Here is a 21,337-nt window from a genome sequence, read left to right on the forward strand (position 1 = left end):
ACATGGGTTCGAGCCCTGATCCGGGAATAGCCCACATGCCACAGAGCAGCTAAGCTCATGCGCCACAACTACTGAGCCCGCGAGCCACAACTACTGAAGCCTGCATGCCTAGTCTGTGATCCGCAACAAGAGACCCCACCACAATGAGAAGCCCGTGCACCACAACGAAGAGTAGCCCCTGCTCGCCACCACTAGAGAAAGCCTGCGCAGCAATGAAGACCCAACGCAGACAAAAATTAATTAATTAATTTAAAAAAAATCATGAGCATTGTTGTATTCATTTATTCATTCAACAAATATTTACTGAGTGCCTGGAAATACAGTATTTAACACACCAGAATGAAACCCATACTTTACCAAAAGGAGATATATAATAGATAAAATAAACAAGTAAAATATATAGTAAGCTAGATATTGATGGGAGTTACTGTATAGAGAAAAATAAAGGAAATAAGAGGTATAGGGAATGGAATTTTAAATATGGTGGCCAGGAAATGTTTCACTGAGAATCAGGCTATTTATACTTCAGTAGAAACAGACAGAAATCCAGTCATGTGCATTTATGGTAGAAAATTGTTATGTAGAGAGAAACGACTGCAAAAGCTTTTGAAGGCAGATTATTCATGGAGTATGAGAAAAGCAGAGTGGCTAATATAACGAGAATGGAGCAACCAGCAAAGTTGACCACAGAGACATAACCAAGACCAGATTATGTAGATCAATATAAGGACTTCAGCTTTTACTGTGAGTGAGATGAGAAGCCACTGGAGAGTTTATATAGAAGAGTGACATATTGGAATTTATGCTTCTTAAGGCAGATATATTGATAATAAACTGTTGGGGAGACAAAGGCAGAAATTAGAATACTAGCTAGAAGCTTGTTATGATCATTCATTCAAAAAATGATGATGGCTTGGATTAACTTGATAGAAATGAAGGGAGTACAAAATGCTTGGATTATAGATTTATTTTAAAGGTACAGTGAGCAGTGCTTGGTGATGGATTGAAAGCAGGTTAGGAGAGAAGGAGAAAAATTGATCCCAAAGATTGGGGCCTTGGCAAATGAAATGTGGAGTTGCCATTTACTGATATTGAGAAGACTCTGTGAAGAACAGATTTGAAAGGAATGGTAAGAGCACAATTTTGGACTTGCTGACTTTGAGATGCCTATTACATATCTAAGTAGAGAGATGTTGAGTTTAGAGAAGAGGTCTAGGATGGAGATATCCAACTGGGAGCTGGCAGTGGAGAAATGATTTTTGAAATCATGTACAAGATGTGATTGGCAAAATAGTGTAGGGAGAGAAGAGAAGGGTCTGAGGACTTAGCCCTGAGTCACTCCAGTGATTCCTGGTCAGGTGATTAAGAGAAACCCTCAAAGGAGTCTTAGCTGAAGCAGCCAGTGTGAAAAAAGAAAACCTGAAGAGTGTAGTATCCTGGAGTCCACATGGGGAAACTTTCAAGGAGGAGGGAGTGATCAACTGTAGCAAATTCTGTTGATGGGTCACATGAGATGATGAACAGGAACTGATTTGGATTTAGCAATGTGGAGGTCATCAGTGATTAAACAAGAGCAGTTTCAGTAGAGTGGTGAGTTCTAAAGCTTGATTGGAGGCGCTGTAAGAAAGAAAGAAGAATTGAGGACTGTTACTTTAGAAAACATTTTGAAAGTTTTTTAGGTAAAAGGAAATGAGAAATTCAGTGGTAGCTGAATGGAATGATAGAGTCAATAAAATCCTTTTCCTTTTTCCAGACGAGAGTAATAGAGCATGTTTGTTATAAATGCTCTAGTAGAAAATGGAAGAAAATAATAATTGGAGGGAGAGCAATATCTAGAAGTAGGAAAGTAAGCAAAACAATCTCCTGCCAAGTGGAAGAATTGTCTTTAGATAGGAACTCCCTTAAGTCATCCACTGTCAAAGGAACAGATGCAAGTAGGTGGTTAGTTATTATGGTAGGACTTTGTGGAAGCTCTCTTCTGTTCGTTTCTATTTTATCTGAAAGCAAGGTCATCAGCTGGGAGTTAGGATTTAAGAGGAAGCATTAGAAGTTTGAGGAGAGAAGAAAAAGTAGGAAATATTTTTCAGGGATAGTGGGAGAATGAATGGACTAGGGGAATATAATATGATTGCCAGGCAATATTAAGAGCCCACTTGAGATTAGAGGTCATAAATTTAAAGGAAGACAATTGTTACGGTTGTGTTTTTCTGCAGCCATATTCAGCTGTATGGGAACAGATGTGGAGTAGGCAGAGAGATGGATTTAACCATGGATTAACCATGGGTGAAATTCTGCAAGACAGATACAATGCAAGGAGAGAGAAGAGAGAAATTATAATGATGGGTCATGGCATATAAGGTAGCTGAAAAAGAAAGAGAGTTCATAAGGGTGACAATGAACAAGTGGTATGATCAACTGATTTTGGCCACCATGAGGTATAAATATGCATGAACTGGAAAGACAAAAGGTAATAGTCATGGAGAAAGATTCCTGAAAATGCAATTTTTGGAAACTAAGAGTTGTTAGTAAAAAGAAACTCTATGGTATAACCTTAGTACTGATTGTCTTATGTAGATGGGAGGTGATCATTTTAGAGCAGTGGTCCTCAGCCTTTTTGGCACCAGGGACTGGTTTCATGGAAGACAATTTTTCCAAGGACCAGGGCAGGGGGGATGGTTTTAGGATGATTCAGGTGCATTACATTTATTGTGAACTTTATTTCTATTATAATTACATTGCAATATATAATGAAATAATTCTACAATTCACCATAATGCAGAATCAGTGGGAGCCCTGAGCTTGTTTTCCAGTTGATTTATTATGGTCTCTGTGCAGTCAAATCCCTCTGCTAATGATAATCTGTATTTGCAGCCACTCCCCAGCGCTAGCATCAGCGCCTCAGCTCCACCTCAGATCATCAGGCATTAGATTCTCATAAGGAGCGTGCAACCTAGATCCCTCGCATGTGCAGTTCACGGTAGGGTTCGCGCTCCTATGAGAATCTAATGCAACCGGTGATCTGACAGGAGGCAGAGCTCAGGCGGTAATGCAAGCGATGGGGAGCAGCTGTAAATACAGATGAAGCTTCCCTCGCTCACTCACTGCTCACCTCCTGCTGTGTGGCCCGGTTCCTAACAGGCCACGGACTGGTACTGGTCTGGGGGTTGGGGACCCCTGTTTTAGAGGAGAGGAGGTCAAGGCACCAAGAAGCTAGATTGAAGGAGCATCTACATAGATTTTGAAGTCAGCAAGAATTAAGACAGCTGTAGTTTAGGAGAGAGTGACAATTATCTAAGAATTAAAATCTTAAGAAAAAAGGGAAAGTGACCTAGTGGTCAGTAAATGAGTGCAACAAGGAAGGGTAATATGAGCTCTCACAGCATGAGCTTTAAAGCAGGAAGAATTGATGAAAGGGGGAGAAAGGATTGCTGAGAAATGACAACAGGCAACAAGTGCATCTGCCCCATCTCCAGGCCCAGGGGTAGGAGAGTGTAGAAAAGAGCCACCAATTAAGGGGACTCCTAAGGAAACAGTGTCCTCAAGGAAGAACCAATTTCAGTTACAGGCATGGTTCTCAGTCTTGGCTGCTCATCTCATAGATAGATTAGATAGATAATAGATAGAATAGATAGGTAGGTAGGTAGATATATTTATTTTAGATAAATATTTTTCAGTGTCATTTTTAAAGCTTTCCCCCACAATTCTCATAGAAATCCTGCCATAGGATTAAAACAAGTAATTTTTCACTCAAGTAAATTCCATGAATGACATTACTTACATCCTCTATTATGTAGTGAGAGAAGTATCCACAGTCATGCATATAATCAGTTTTCATTATCCCAGAAGATTTAATCAAATGTAATTAGGCAGGAAACAATCTCACTTAAACTTTCTTTGAGTATGAAGAATTCTCCAACAATAATAAAGACATTCTTCTTCATGTGTAACATTGAAGCTATGGAATTATGTGTGTCACTGGGTACAATTCCGAGATGGCTGCTGATACAGCCGCAGGAAGGCCATGTAGCCTTATTGAACTGGATGTCCACACTGCCTCTACTACAGGCACTATCCCCAAGAAAACCTAGAAATACAACTGTAGTCTGCCATGTTTGTGAGAAAAGCTGTATTTATATCATTCCTATAAGGTATTATGGTATATAGTTCATTGTGAATTAATGTACAATTGGCGCTAGAGAAAAAGCTCAAGTGCTTAATTATAAGAGACAAAAGAGGCAATTCATAACTTTTTAAGGCTGAATATCTTATCATTTTAAAATGTGTTCATTTATTCCTTCAGACAACAGGTTCTGAGTATCTCATATGTGCGAGGCACTCTGCGGGCTAATGGGCACACAGCCGTGAATGAAACTCTAACTTCCCATAGTTTACATTCTTCTTCACTCTGGTGAAGAGTCTTTTTTATTCACCATCCAGAAAGCAAGATATATGAATGTTCCCGGATAAATATAGGGAGCTGGAATTAACTTTCAATTGGATATTTCCTCCTAAAATTATTTCCTGATATCCCTTGTGAAGATTGAAGATATATAAGAGTCTTACAAAACTTGGAATGAGAACTCACAAACTCAGAGAAAACTAGTTTCTTAGTAAATCTCTTGTGATGTTTGTAATTTCAAAAATCAGAAACAAATGTTTCTGTCACCCCCTAACAAGTGGACGAGGCAGCTAAAATCAACTCATACATCTTATTTTTTTTTAAAGATGAATACTAAAACATAGATGAGATTAAATAAGAACAAGAGAGATCTGATGGTTTAAAAATAAAAAATGTGGCCATAATTCCTCTGAGAGGAAAAGCTAAGACAAAATACAGTGGTGCTGCAGAAAGAAATGAAAATCCCCAAGGCAACCCAGCAAAGGAAGAAGAGGTTCTCTTAAAGTATAAATGGGTCTTTGTTGAATTTTAACAGGCCCTCAAAGGACAGATTCCCGGAGATGTCTGAAGTTCTTCATTTAATGTGAAAATACTTTACACTTTCCTTTAAACAATGAAATCACCCCACTGGCTAGGAGCCAGAGCTTGCACATTTTTTGAGGCACCACAGGAAAAGAGAAAAGAAGAAAGAAGCCAAGCACTTCCACATTCACCCTAGGGGAAGAATGTGCCCCACTTCGCAGAGTTCTCATCAGTGGCAGTTCTGGATCCTGATTAATGAGTCCTTCCATGCTCCTGGCTTTGCCGTCCCCAATGCTGCTCTCCAGTTTCAATTTTCACCCCAAATCTGGACGCGGTTCCTCAGTGAAGAAAGCCCTGAGATGATGGGGAGGGAATAAAAGGGAAATGCAGACATTAGTGCTACCTGACTAGCAGGAAATTTGAACTGTATCAACTGAGATGGCCCAAAGAGCTGCTGAAATGTAAGATAAAGTTCAGAACAGGATTACTATGCCAGGGATTTTGGGGAGGGGGGTGGGCGGTGAGAAACAGAGTTTGAACTAAAAGTTTACCAGTCAGTGTGGCATACCATCACTTTTTTCATTGCCCCCTGCTCTGAGGGGGGCTTCTTTGAGTCACAACTGCAGTGAAGATTTTTACTTAACCTCCTGAAAAGGACTTTTCGTGTCATTTGGGTGGCTGAGCTGGGATAGCTTATCTGTGGGTTACGATTTATTTAAGTATGTGAATATGATATTCATGGATACAGATCATCATAACACCTACATTTCATACTATTTTGGCTCTATAAATATAAAATAAATAAATTTCCATAACATGGCCATATGGCATAGCAATGGGAGACAGGGAACGTCTGTGATTCACTCGTGGTCCCACAGCTAGGAGATGGCGGTCAGGGCTCCAGACTGTGCTCTACGCACTCAACAATCAGTATCTCCTTTCCAAGGGAAACACTGATATGAGCACTAATTGTCACTTTCAAAGATGTACAGATGCTCCTTTAGTCACCAGCAAAGCCCACTGGGATCCCGCAGAAAAATAAGATGGAATCCAGGTGAAAGCTCTACCCTCTTCTTTTGCGCTTAGTCTAGTTCCCTTGCCTATAGGGGGCCACCGTGTACAGAGGGCTTGCACCTAACACGTGGGATTAGAGTTCCCAGTGCAGAACCGCTGCTGCCAACAGCCCAATTTGGCTGGCCGTGTGCGTAGATGCACCTCCCGCCCCTGCCCCTGTACTGCAGCTGGCGGGCCATGTTGCAGAAGCACTGTCCCTGGCACTGCGGTCTGGAGTTTGAGCAGCACAGCTGCACCTGCCCCAGAAAGCTTCCCTTTGCTTCTGAACCAAACTCGGTCTCATTCTATTGGCTTGAAAGACACCGGGCAGGAGGACCCTTCTTAGGGATTGACTGGGGAGGGTGGATAACACTTTGAAGAGAAACTAACGTTTTTAATAAAAGTAGAAAAGGAAGTATCTAAGAAGGCAACACAGAACAGCAGTGAAGAGTTAGGACTGAGTTTCTTTCTCTTTTTATTTCAAGTCCATTCTCTACGTCTGCGTCTTTATTCCCGTCCTGCCCCTAGGTTCTTCAGAACCACTTTTTTTTTTTTAGATTCCATATATATGTGTTAGCATACAGTATTGTTTTTCTCTTTCTGACTTACTTCACCCTGTATGACAGACTCTAGGTCCATCCACCTCACTACAAATAACTCAATTTTGTTTCTTTTTATCACTGAGTAATTTTCCATCGTACATATGTGCCACATAGTCTTTATCCATTCAGGAGAGGGTGTGGAGAAAAGGGAACACTCTTGCACTGTTGGTGGGAATGTAAATTGATACAGCCACCATGGAGAACAGTATGGAGATTCCTTAAAAAACTACAAATAGAACTACCATACGACCCAGCAATCCCACTACTGGGCATATACCCTGAGAAAACCATAATTCAGAAAGAGTCATGTACCACAATGTTCATTGCAGCACTATTTACAATAGCCAGGACATGGAAGCAACCTAAGTGTCCATCGACAGATGAAAGCACTGAGTTTTGATCCCTTCTTAGTCCTGTTTCCTAGCTGTGTAGCAACCTTGTTAAGGTTCAGTTTTCTCATCTGTTAACCAGGGTAATAATAGTAGGTTTACTTTAAAGATTAAATGAGATGATGTATAATAGATAGAACATAATCTAGACAATAACATTATAATAAATCGTGGCAATTAATTTAGTGTCTTTAACATGCCTCCAAATAATCTAATAGTGAATTCACCACAATGGAATCTAAAATGTCCACTTGTTTTACTCCCAGAATATATGTTAGAAGATTGTCTTACCTAGCTCAGGGATTGGAAAATGGCAGGGATATTTTTGGTTACAAGAAAGAATTGTAAAAATTAATTTGAGCACATCCAAATTCTGGCAACAAGCTGACAACATGAAGCAAATAATAAAACTTAGAAGAAATGGAGAAGTGGCTGTCCAAGGAAAATCAGAACAAGTAATGCATCCTTTTTAGTTTGCTCCCCAAATTGTCCCTCAGTCTTTGATGTCTCCTGGGCTGTTTAGTTTCTAGTCGCTGTGACCTCAGCATTGTGGTTTCTAGCACCAAAGGAAGCTTTGTGACCATATCACTCTAAGTCACTGTGTTTCAAGCTGCCAAAGACTTTGGGGTTAAGAATGGTAGAGGACTTCTATAATTTAAGACCAGTTTTCTTTTTCTTTTCTTTTTTTTTTTCCATTGGAGCAATTCAATGTGCATTGTGTGCACATGTGTTCTAGTACCGATAGAGACTCAAATGACTATCAGACCCTTTGGTGTGAGTTCAAATTTCCTGAAGGTGTTGGAATGTCTGTAAAACATCAGATGCCCTTCTGCTTGAGTTTTTCTTAAGTAAATATATTTTAATTCTCTGCTGATTTGAAAATCTCACTTTATTTAGGGAAAGGCTTGGCAGTATCTCTGAAAAATTGTACATAAAAAATGTTTTTGAGTTTCTGGCAGGTAACTGATTTTCATATTAAGAAGTTAGATCTAATTTGTCTATAAACAAAGACCAGGCATTGTGTTTGTGTGTGTTCCCTCCCACCCCCAAAATCTAAAATCTTTGTTCTTGTTCCAATACTATTAGTCATATTTTAAAGAATTATTGGTGAGCTGCTGTCATCACTCTTACAATGCTTTTTCCTACTTAAGATTCAGAAAGTGTTTTCAGGGAGGCTTGGAAAATGTTATCAATGTAAGTGTTGGGGTTTTATTTCTAAGCCTTTCGATAACTGTAGAGTAGCTTCCTCTGACTTCATTTTAAACTATCGCATTTGTCAAAGAGAGGAAGGAAGCCTCCCCCAATACGGTGCTTTGAGTACGGGATTCCACAGTCAGTGGCTTCCACCAGTTACCTTTGTAGCCTAGAATCAAAACGTTAAGAAAATGCTGTGAAAAGGTGAGGATTTGTAGCAGATAGAATCTTTAGTTCACAAAAATTTCGTTCTCAATCAGAAACTGAAAACACAAAAATATCCATCAGTTAGAACATCATCAGCAAGCAACTTTGCAGGTGTGCTGAATATGTAGCTGCTTTTATAACATGGTTTGAGGTGCATTTGTGGTTTCTATTTGCCCAGCTCTTCCCCTACATAAGATCACTTGCTCCCTGTCCCATGGCAGAAATTCTACCAGTAGAGTCTTTCCTGTGGACTCCAAACCAGAGACTAAAGCAATGCTGCTAGAATGCTCCTGTGATAATATAATATATGATACTGGTCCCCTCAGGATAGGCTTGCTCATGCTGTGGGAGCAAATGGCCACCGAGTCACAGTGACTGAAAACAATAGAAGTTTTATTTTTTTCTTGTTTACATGACATGTCCATCATGGGAGCAGAAGACACTCAGGGAGTTCTCTCATCATCATTCCAAAAGAAAAAGGAATCCCTAAAATAGTCTTTTTTTTTTCTTTTTTTAATGAGCAAGACAGGAGGGGAACTTTTTTATTTATTTATTTATTTATGGCTGCATTGGGTCTTCATTGCGGTGCGCAGGCTTCTCCTTGCGGTGGTGGAGCACGGGTTCTAGGCGCACGGGCTTCAGTAGCTGTGGCTCGCGGGCTCAGTAGTTGTGGCTCATGGGCTCTAGAGCACAGGCTCAGTAGTTGTGGCGCACGGGCTTAGTTGCTCCGCGGCATGTGGGATCCTCCTGGACCAGGGCTCGGACCCAGGCCGCCGGAATTGGCCGGCAGATTCTTAACCACTGCGCCACCCGGGAAGTCCCCAAAATCGTCTTGAAGTTACAGATAGGTACTCAGATCTCCAGAGTTACACATATCACTTATAATTACAATTCATCTGTCATTACTGGTCTCGTGGCCCCCACAACCACAAACAGGTGCCCGCAAGCGCATCCAACATCTGCCTGAAGTGTTGAGAACCTGAAAGCATTTGGTCGGAGCACTAAGGACTCTCGACATTTATCTCAAAGGAGGAGTTCTGAATTTGGAAACATCCTTTACCTTCTGGCTCCAGGAATTCTCAAGATTAACTGCTGGATGAGCAGAGGGGAAGTAGAGCAAGCCTCATTAGGCTGAGAGGCTTCATGGGATGGAAGCCAGAGGGAGAGGATCCTGGTTGTTTGGAAGCAAAGAGCAGATGTTAGAAAGGCAAAAGTAAGACGGAGATCAATTCACTATGCAACTTTGCTCAAATCAGTTTTGCTTAAAACTATATTGTTGCAGTTAGTGTCAATGGCTTTTTGTTTTGATGTAAATATACTTTTAAAATAATGCAAAATAATAAATACTGTATGTGAGAATATTATCATAAAAAATGTTACATACTTGTGGACTACTACAAATAACAAAGCCGGGTCATTCGTTATTTGCTTAGCATCAAAAGAAAGCAGCTGAAATTTGAAATGTACAGACACTAAGGATTATGTGTACAAGTTTCTAAGTTTGCTTAGGTAAGTGTATTATAGGTATCCTCAGAATTCACTAATATGGATAACTACTTGTCAGGAAATCAACATTTTTTTTTGTATAAGAGGCCACTTACAGTTTGTTTCAATCTTAGATGTCAATGTTTTTATAATTAATTGCACTTATTTTTATAGTCACTCTCTCCAACCATGAAGCCACTCATGAATACTAGATTACTTAACTTTTTCTTAAGTGTGTCTCAGGAGTTAATTCCTTTTTATGTTGCAGAGTATTACATTGTATGGATACATGTAATTATTTATCAAATGATCTGTTGAGGAACATTTGAGTTTCCACTTTTTGGTATTACAGATAAAGGTGCTTTGAACATGCAGGCACAAGTGTTGTATGGACATATGCTTTCAGTTCTCTTGGGCATATACCTAGGACTGGAATGATTGGGTCATAGGAAAGTGTATTTTTAACTTTTCAAGAAATTGCCAAACTGTTTTCCAAATGATCGTACAATTTTCTATTCCTTTGAGCATTGTATAAGAGTTCCAATTCCTCCATATTTTCACAAACACTTGGTTTAGCCAGTCTTTTTAATCTTAGCCACTCTCACAGGGGCATACTAGTATTTCATTGTAGATTTAATTTGAATTTCTCTAATATTGAGCATGTTTTCATATGTTTATTCACCATTTGAAATATTTTGTGAAGTGTCTATTCAAATCTTCTGTTTATTTTTTGGGTTGTTGTTTTTGTTGTTTGTAATTGACTTGGAAGAACTCTACATATTCTTGATACAAACCTTTTGTCTGATACGTGTTGTGAAGAGTTTCTACCAGGCTGTTTTTTGCCTTTTCATTTTCTTAACTGTGTTTTTGGAAGAACAAAAGACTATGTTAAAACAACAACAACAACAAAGTTTTAGAAGAATTAAAAAAAAAAAAAAGTACAGGCAACTTACTTCTTAGGTTAGAAAGTAGCTTTTCTAAAGAAAGGGACTATCCTCAAAGTTGCATTGCAATCCTTCTGAGTCTAAGATACTACATACTGTTAAGGTATGAACAGTCCACAACTAAAGATAATCATAACAAAAACCACCACCACAACAATAACCATTTCCTGAGTGCTGACGCTGTGCCAGGCAATGTGGTTGGCTATTTAAATAGGAAGTGACTGAGACAGAAGCCTTCCCAACTGCAAAATTATACAATTTTTTATCTCTGCCCAAGCCAGCACATTTCTGGTAGTGTTTCATAACTACTCTGACAACTTAAAAAACAGTGAATAAAAAATACACATTTGTAAACATCTCCTTCTCTGACTCTCTTTTAAATACTGTGATACTGAGACAGAAAAGTAGGTTGATGAAGGTGATAATCTCAAAATGCAGGATGAAATCGCTTTGCATTCATCTCACTTGTTAAGAGCTGATCGAGACAATGATATAGCATTACATCAAAAAACTAAGAGGTTTTGCTTGTTTTTATTTATTTTAAAATTATTTTTTCTTAATATTTACCTAACTTATTTTTTAACTATTAAAACAAGTTAGTACACTGTGAGGAAAATCTTATGAATTTTTAAGGTAAAACAGGTAGTTTCTGGAAAGTATCATTCTTACATTGGATTATTTCAACTGTACCCTCCTGGCACAGGGTTTTTTATTCACTCGCATTTGTCATGTGGTTCTCTCTGAGAAAATAGCCAATAACTGAGTTGCAAGTCAAAGGGAGTTTGATGTTTAAGTCTTGAAGGGTGGTAAAAATTTACATATGTACCCATGCATACGGTAAGCTCTAGCTTCAGTGTAACCAGTTACAATTTTCAATCAAATGAACTGAGATTAAATAATATAAAGAATTCAAACCAAAAGAGGTAGAATGTAGAGGAAATATGTATATACAAAATGTGGAAAATATCATAAATAAATTATAAAATATAGATTTAAACATAAATATGTCAGTAATTACAGTAAATGTTAATACATTAAATTCCCTATTGAAGTCAAAGATTTTAACTGAATTTATCAACAACAGCAACAATTCTATGCTTGTTACAAGAGACACAGCTAAATAGAAAGTTAAGAAAATAATTAAAATTTAAAAAGGAAATATATGAAGAGCAGAAACTAGACACACACACAAAAAGCAACTGTAGTGATAATAATATTGAGTTGTATAAGTCAGAAGGCATTAGCAGAGATAAAAAGGAAATTTTCCTGAGGATAAAAAGTTCAATTGACCATGGTGATAAAAGGTTCAATTCTAAATACCTAATTATATAACTTCAACTTTATGAGACAAAAATTAACTGAAATTCAAGGAAAAGTAAAAAAATTAATATGGAAGAGTATACAAATTATGATCACTGGGCTATAAAGCAAGAAATGAAAGTAATACAAACCACAATGTAAAATTTTTAAAGAAAAGATGTACAAACTAAATCTTGCAACATGTAAAAAAAAATATTTCAATCAGGAAGGGATTATTCAAGTGATGCTTGGTTTTCAAATTGAACTATCAGTATATTTAATTACATTAAAGAAATAGAGAAAAAATCCTGATTTTCTTTATACATTCAGAAAAAGAATTAGACAAATTGCAATAACCATTACTTATAAAAAAAAACTTTTATAAAACTGAATTTTAAAAAAATTCCTTCATGCTAAAGCGTATCTTCAAAAATCTATAGCAAAATACAAAGTCATAAAATATTAAAATCTTTTCCCTCTAGTGTCCTGTTATCAACACTGTTATTCTACTTTTTATTGTGTTCCCTAGCCATTATAATAAGACAAGAAAGGAAATAAAATATATATGGAATGGAAAGAAAGAAAGAAAATTGTCACCCTTTGCAGTCAGAAAATCCAAAATAATCTATACATAAATTATTAAAATAAGTGCGTACATCAGGGTTGCTGGATATAAGATTGTATTTGGGTTCTCCAGAGAAACAGAATCGAGAGAGAGAAAGAGAGAGAGAGGGAGATGGGGGCAGAATTTAAGAGAATGTCTTATATAATTGTGGGGGCTGGCAAGTCTGAAATCTGTAGGGTGAGCCAGCAGGCTGGAAATTCAGGTTAGAACTGTTGAACTCTTTTTTTTTTTTTTTAAATTTATTTATTTATTTTTGGCTGTGTTGGGTCTTCATTTCTGTGCGAGGGCTTTCTCCAGTTGTGGCAAGCAGGGGCCACTCTTTATCGCGGTGTGCAGGCCTCTCACTATCGCAGCCTCTCTTGTTGCGGAGCACAGGCTCCAGACCCACAGGCTCAGTAGTTGTGGCTCACGGGCCCAGTTGCTCCACGGCATGTGGGATCTTCCCAGGCCAGGGCTCGAACCCACGTCCCCTGCATTGGCAGGCAGACTCTCAACCACTGCGCCACCAGGGAAGCCCAGAACTGTTGAATTCTTGAGTCTGAAATCTTCAGAGCAAGTCAGCAGACAAGGTTTCCAATACTGCATTCTTACAGCAGAATTGTTTCTTCTTTAGGAAACTTTAGTCTTTGCTCTTAAGGCCTTCAACTGGTTGGACATAGCACCCCCCCACACCCCCCATGTTATGAATGGTAATCTACTTTACTCAGAGTCTAATGATTTAAACATTAATCATATTTTTAAAAATAGCCTCACAACAACATCTTGATTGGTGTTGAATAAATAATTGGGCACCATAGCTTAGCCATATTGATACATAAAATAAGCCATCACAGTCTACCCCTTGTCAATTTGGCACCCATACACATCTTTTTCAAACTTATTTAAACTCTAAAGACATTATTAAAGTCATACTTCTGCTTAATATGATACAACTATCCTGTGTGAAACCCAAGTCCCCTAACCCTTTCACCAGAAGATGATGCAAAATGCTTGAATGATAATCAGTCTTCCCTTCATATTCTGTAACTCAAATACTATGATGTAAAGTTAACAAAACTTAACTACTATTAATCAAAGTTAATACATCTCATGTTATATGATGAGAGGAAAGAAAAAAATATTAGGTCTACACACACACAAATATATTCATAACAAAATAAATACTCAAAACAATTATATTCCTAGTTTCTGCAACTGGTCACGTGGCCATAACTGGTATTTAAAACTACCTATTCCTCCATCCCTTCCATATTGTCTTAGCCCTCAGAAAGTATCTCAGCTGGCTGTGGTCTGTATTTGGTGGCGTGACTCAAACCTTCATTCCTGAAGGTCCTAGGCCGTTAGTAATCCTGCCTGAATTGAGTTGTTGTAGTTTTCTATTGACTTGAATCACAGGGCATTGTAGTACTAAGAGATGCCCTAAAGGAACTCCTGCATTACAGATATCCTCTTCCTTACCTCCATTTTATAGTAGCAGTCCAATTTCCCTTTGGCAGTCAGGATCAGTCCCCCTAGCCAACGTAGTAACTCCCTTATTTGCCTGTTGATTCCGAGGTATGAGGAGCCCAAAGTGGTCAGCTGGCCATCTTCCCTTCCAATGCTGTGTTTACTGATGGAAGCATTCCTCCCTTTGGAGACCTCCAGACCAGGGAAACATAAGATGGTGAGGACAGGGAGAAAAATTTTTACTGATGGATCACTAGCGGTAATAGTGGTGCCACTTCCATTTCCACCCCTTGATCCCTGGACCCATGAGTCCTGGATATGGTAGAAACAAAACCATATGTTGGACACTGATTTTCAAGATTCCTTGATATTTATATTATATTGTATTATATATTTGTATATATATACACCTATATATAAATCCATATATACATATATATATATCAGGGAATCTTGAAAAAAGTAAAACACAAATTAAACAATAAGTTATGAACTATGATACTATTTTATATAACATATGAAAGCACACCACAATATTATTGTATATACATATATAAATAAGTAGTAAAATATTAAAATCTGAACAGAAAATATACACAAAATGCAAGAATAAGGTTATTTTTAGATAAAATGATATGATTGGAGAAAGGTATAAAAGAACTTTCATTCATAAACTTATTTTAAAAAAATTCTCAATCAAATATGGCAAAATACAAAATTTTTCAAATGGGGCACCTGAGTCTATGCTATGGACTGAATTGTGTCCTCCCAAAATTCATATATTGAAGCCCTAAACCCAATATAATCATATTTGGAAAGGGAGTGTTTGGGAGGTAATTAGGTCTAGATGAGGTCATGAGGGTGGGGCCTCATGATGGGATTAGTGCCCTTATGATAAGAGACATCAGCTTACTCTCTCTCCATCACATGAGGACACAGCCAAAAGGTGGTCATGTGTAGCCCAGGAAGAGAGATCTCACCAGAATTCTACACTACTGGCATCCTGATCTCAGACTTCCAGACAGCAGAACTATGAGCAAATAAATGTCTGTTATTTAAGCCATGTTGTCTATGGTATTTTGTTATGGCAACCCAGGCTAAGACAGTCATCATTACATTATTCAAAATATAATTCCTTATATTTGAAAAATCACCTTTCTTTTAAAAAAAAAATTCATTGCCATGAATATCAAGGTCATGTTGCCCAAAGGGTACATAGAAAAGCAGAATACTAGAAAAATTAAAAGTGAAAGCATTTTTCAAGTTTAAACCACTACACAACTATCAGATACTGTAAAATCCTTAAAAGTAGGAACTATATGAGTATCCCTAGTGCCTAGTGCAGTATCTGCCATACACCAGTGCTTAATGTCTGCTACATACAGAGTACATAAATGAAACAGAAACTGTAAAGCTCCACAAACTATTGTTCTCCTGAAATCCCATAATAAAGAGATGAGGTTAAAACAACGGCAAAAATATATCCTTTCAGGGACATTTTATCATGTAGCAAGTTTTCAAACTTTAATGTTGCTATAAATAACATGGACCTCTTGGTCTGGTAAAAACCAGTCTCCTAATATCCTCTTTACACAAATTATTAATTCTGACTTCTACAGTTGTGATTAAGCCCTTTTCCTTGCTTTCTTTACAATCTCCCTTCCCTAGTCTTCCTTTCCTAGTCCAAATCCTGGATCATTTCATACTAAACAGGCGCATGTGATAGCTTCCTTCTTTGCTGTCGTTTGAGCTAATCATCCCAAAGAGGGAATCACTCCTATTTTGTATCAGTCCCAAGAGGTGTACTTCAGCTTCTTCAGGAAAAGTGATCGCACTTTATTAACCTGCATCACACAAAGTTCAGAAGATTTTTTTTTAAATTTTATTTATTTATTTATTTATGGCTGTGTTGGGTCTTCGTTTCTGTGTGAGGGCTTTCTCTAGTTGTGGCAAGCAGGGGCCACTCTTCATCGTGGTGCGTGGGCCTCTCACTATCGTGGCCTCTCTTGTTGTGGAGCACAGGCTCCAGACGCGCAGGCTCAGTAATTGTGGCTGACGGGCCCAGTTGCTCCGCAGCATGTGGGATCTTCCCAGACCAGGGCTCGAACCCGTGTCCCCTGCATTGGCAGGCGGATTCTCAGCCACTGCGCCACCAGGGAAGCCCCCAGAAGATTTTTTGATATACCAATAAGCTGTCATTGTAGAGAACCACATCTAGACTATGGGCCTGGATAGAATCATAGAAATGGAGCTATCAAGGAAAATCTAAAAAGAAAAGCATGGCTCCAAGTAAGAATTGTATGTATGGTTCTTTCTTCTCTCTCTCTTTTTTTTTAATATCATATGTGTTTATACTTTCACTAAATTTCCAAACGTGTTAATTCAAATTGGTCTCCTAAGTATTCCCTTCTGTTGGTAGCATTTAGCTGTATAGTAAAACGATCAGTTGCCACAGAGCATTTGCTAATGCTTCCTTTCTCAAAGGGAGATTAGTACAAGTTTAAGTTTGTGTTAATCCCCACCTGTAGCGTGATGACCTCTGTTGGGTTTTTGTGAGTTCAAATAATTGCTACAAAAATAGTTTGGTCTTATTTGCATAATATAGGACTATAGCAACAGTATCTGCACTGTGTCATTAACCTGTTTTGCAGTAAATGGTGTTTACATATGGCCTTGGACATGTGGTATCTATTAAGTAACATCTCCAAGAATGGACACTTACTTACTTGTTAAAGAGAAACCAAAGTGTCAAAAATAATTTGGGGGAAAGAAAAAGTAAATGGCAAACGTTGACAGTCACGAGGCTTACTGAAGTTATAAAAAATGCAGATTATTTAGACATTAATAAAAAGAAATAATAATAACAGCTTTTCAGGCTTGACTGGGACCATTTATGGCAAGATTTCAACATCACAAAACATGACACATTCATATTTTCCCAGTGCAGTTTTCAATTCTAATATGATACAAATTTTATTAGTCATCTAGTAATACTGTAGAATAATTGAAAGAGGCAGTGCATGATTTTTAAAATGGGGACATTGATTCTGATTCTATGAGGCCTTGATTTAAGAAGAAAATAATTAATGAAACATTTTTTATGTAAGGGAAAAATAACTATCTTCCATTGCTGAATTTTTCGCTTTATTTCGACTGTCTTTAAAAATGATTTGTAACGGCCTAGCATAAACATAATGAACATGTGTTAATTACAAAACGTTTTTAAATGTAAATGATCAGGACCCATTTGAGAGAGAAGAGTCTTGGGTACTTTGGCCTAAGGATAAACATGGTATCTCACCAAGTGTTTTCTGCTCCTAAAGAACTGTTGTTGCTGGCATCTCCTGTGACTTCAGATCCAATACAAGAAATGTTCAGCTATTCTTCTCCAAGACCATGCTACTCAGAACTCGAGCAAGAATTCTTCTGGGAAATTGTTCTGCACAGTTCAACTACCTCATTCATAGTGTGACAGAATGATGGGAACAGATACAACATCAAAAAATGTTGGTACCACTGCTAAGTAAACACTTTTTTGAGTGATGCCACCATTCAGCCCTTAACGTAGTAGAGTATTATAACATGAATTCCAAGACTGAAGGAAGTTTGGAAAAGTGTACTATATCTATGGATAGGTAGAAGAAAGAAATAAAACAAAAAAACCCTACAACTTTGGATCTTTAATTCTTCAATTTACCAGTTTTCATTGATAAATCGTAAAAAAAAAAAAAATAATACAAGACATCTGTGTTTCTATTTCTTATTTAATCAAACTAATTTCAAAACTGAGTTTCCATCCTGCCAGGCTGGTGGAAGATTCAGCCTGAGTTTTTCTGGGGATCCTCCTACACAGAGGTCCCAGTGGTAAGAAATAGGAAATCTCTCTGACCAGTGCTGACAGTTGGCCTTGGCTGCTGCAGGGAGGCCTTGAGGTTTTGTTGCTCTCAGGAGCCCTGGTACTCCTCTTCAGGTATCTTCAAAAAAGCTGAGAAGCTGAGAATCTCATCAAAGTTCCACAGGGTTGTGTGATATCTTGGGTCAAAGAAGAACTCCATATTTTTCTGTTTCTCAAAGGCACACCCCTCTCCCTTCCCCCCAGAGGATTCCAACATAGTACCTTCACTGATTTTAGGAGGAGTCTGCTCTATGTACCTTCTATTTTCTGCTCTGCAAGAATCCCTAAGGAAAGGAACAACAAAGGTCAGCTACCCATCTGGAACGCAGGGACTGACAAATTTGTAGGGGGCACCAATGCTATGCAATATTAGAATAAAATATTGCCATAAAAATGAATAAAAAAATGATTGCCAGAAATTTTTAATTTTAATGGTAACTGAACCAAAATGTGAAAAATATTGTGTCTTGTCCCTTCAGTGCAACGCATTCTAAGATGTCTTAAAGCACATGATATATTTTTTTCCCAGCCATTTTTGTCTGGTTTCTCTTGGACTCAAACTAAAACTGACCTTATCACTCACTAGACTCTCCTCTCCAACCTCCCCAATCCAGTCACTTCTCCCCTCTCATCTTGTCTGCACTGGGGACTGCACTGCTAAGGTAATGTAATCCTGAGAAGGGGTACATCTTATATTTATTGACTCTCAGTGTTTCAGAAATAGTGATTGATGCAAGCTAGATTCTGTCATTCCATATTCCTCCACCAGTCAACTGGAAATGCTTTGCTCACTATACATTCAGTTACTGGGTCCTATTGATTTTACTTTTGTCCATGAACTTCTTTGTGTTGGCATTTTTATGATGCTCTGGTTACCTTACAGCACTTCATCCAGAGCCTTCTCTTGAGGAATCTGTCTACATGCAAATTTTCCTTCATTCCACCCTGTACAACATCACATGAGTCTTCTGAAAATACTGGTTTAGCTTAGTGTCCTTGGTCTTGCCTAAAAGTGTTCATTCTTTCCCTCTTGTCAGAGGATTAATTCCAAGCTATTCAGCATGGAGCTTCCAACCTACAAAAATATGGACCCAACTTTCTTCTTTTACCTTATTTCTTCTTATATCTATTTTAAAAAATCAACCTAGGCATGACTTTATGGTTCCTTCTTTGCAACCCACAGGTCCCTCTCCTATTGCTCTCCTGCATCTGAGGAAATCCCTTAATATTCTTTAAGTCCAGGTCAAGACCCGCCTTCTCCAAAAAAAGTTCTTCACAGCCTGTAGTAGAGACAGTGGCTTCTCTTGTCTGAAAACTTCCAGGTTTGCTTTCTGGTAGCCATTTATTATTTCCTTGAGTGTAAACTTGTTTAGACTTGTTATTGCTCTTTTGTATTTTTAAATCATTCATATTACTAATGAAGTTTTACCTGTGTGGCTATAGACTGTGGGCTTTGAGTGTGAGACTATGGTTCTTCTGTGTAGAGATCGGCACAGCATGTGGAGCTGTTTCATCTTGCCATCAAGATGTCAGAAATGAATGTATAGCCGTGCCTCAGCCTGAAGACTATGGCGAGTATAGAGAAGAAAATGTTTTTGGTGAAAATTAACATAGAATAAATTGTCTAATATGTGTGTGTATATATATGCATATATATGCACATAAGTATGTATGTATATCTATAGCTTCTATTACAAATAAAATGGCTAAGTACACATCTTGATTTCTGATAGGGTTGGAGAAAGAGGTCCGACATTCCTCTGGAACAAAGAAAAAGGAAATTTAACTAGTGTAAGGGATGTCTTTTCTCCAAGAGAAAGGAAAAACCTTCCTCCAGCAACCAAAATCCAATCTAATTTTAAAAAAGTATTTTGTATGCATGTAAAAGTGGATAATATTTGAATTATCCATTCATCAAATCATTAAAACTCAAAAACTCATTTCTGCTCTCCAGAATGGCGCCATCGCACATTTCTGCTCCAGAATAATTCGTGTAGACGGATCTGGCAGCCAAACATGAAAGTGTGGGTGCTGAACGGCTGGCAGCTGGCCCAGTATTTAACCCTGCTGTTTTAGAATGCCATAAAATAAGCACAATTTAATCTTTCCAAATCATTTGGTCATTGGCTGTGATTTCTGTAGAAAATAACTTCAAAGAAGACAGGCACCTTTGTTGATGCTTGTTTAAGCAGCCTTGAGCGCCAATATATTTAAGAATAGGAAACAAAAACCTCAAAACCTGTGATACATTTTTGGGATTATAAACCAAGGGGGTGTGTAGACCAGCCTATTAATTTTCCCCGGTGGCAAGGATGTGCTCAGATTGATACAATTAAGAGATAATGTCATCAGCTAAAAAGTCATCACGTGTGGATAGATACTGCTTGTTAAAATCTATCAAAGCAGAGACTTTGCCATAGATACAGAGAACAGATTGGTGGTTGTCAGAGGTAGGGCGTACTGCTCAGTGAAATGGGTGAAGAGAGTCAAAAGGTACAAACTTCCAGTTATAAAATATATGAGTCATGGGGATGTGATGTGTAGCAGGGCAACTATAGTTAATGTTATCCTGCATATTTGAAAGTTGCTAAGAGAGTGAGTCTTAAAAGTTCTCATCTTACTCATTCCATGAGGCCACCATCACCCTGATACTAAAACCAGACAAAGATGTCACAAAGAAAAAAAACTACAGGCCAATATCACTGATGAACAGGGACGCAAAAATCCTCTACAAAATACTAGCAAAGAGAATCCAACAGCACATTAAAAGGATCATACACCATGATCAAGTGGGGTTTATCCCAGGAATGCAAGGATTCTTCAATATACGCAAATCAATGTGATACACCATATTAACAAACTGAAGGATAAAAACCATATGGAGGTTTGTATGGAGGTTCCTTAAAAAACTAAAAATAGAACTACCATATGACCCAGCAATCCCTCTACTGGGCATATACCCTGAGGAAACCATAATTCAAAAAGAGTCACATACCACAATGTTCATTGCTGCTCTATTTACAATAGCCAGGACATGGAAGCAACCTCAGTGTCCATCGACAGATGAGTGGATAAAGAAGATGTGGCACATATATACAATGGAATATTACTCAGCCATAAAAAGAAATGAAATTGAGTGGTTTGTAGTGAGGTGGATGGACCTAGACTCTGTCACACAGAGTGAAGGAAGTCAGAAAGAGAAAAACAAATACCGTGTGCTAGCACATACATATGGAATCTAAAAAAAAAAAAAAAAAAAAAAGGTTCTGAAGAACCT

The 21,337-nt window shown here is 38.0% G+C and overlaps 1 protein-coding gene across 3 annotated transcripts in view; it reads right to left on the reverse strand.

Annotated features, from left to right (window-relative positions):
- Positions 1–367: 367 nt before the first annotated feature.
- The window catches only part of CRPPA (CDP-L-ribitol pyrophosphorylase A), a 466,682-nt gene continuing 445,712 nt past the window's right edge, over positions 368–21,337 (reverse strand). For all 3 annotated transcript variants that reach the window (XM_028490069.2, XM_055085022.1, XM_055085024.1), the window contains 3 exons: positions 14,178–14,357; positions 5,113–5,275; positions 368–1,617 (listed from right to left, as the gene is read on the reverse strand). The gene's annotated coding sequence lies outside the window, so the exon portion shown is untranslated. The remainder of the gene's footprint in view (positions 1,618–5,112; positions 5,276–14,177; positions 14,358–21,337) is intronic.

The sequence above is a fragment of the Physeter macrocephalus genome, chromosome 5 (genome assembly GCF_002837175.3).
Source record: "Physeter macrocephalus isolate SW-GA chromosome 5, ASM283717v5, whole genome shotgun sequence".
Lineage (NCBI taxonomy): Eukaryota > Metazoa > Chordata > Mammalia > Artiodactyla > Physeteridae > Physeter > Physeter macrocephalus.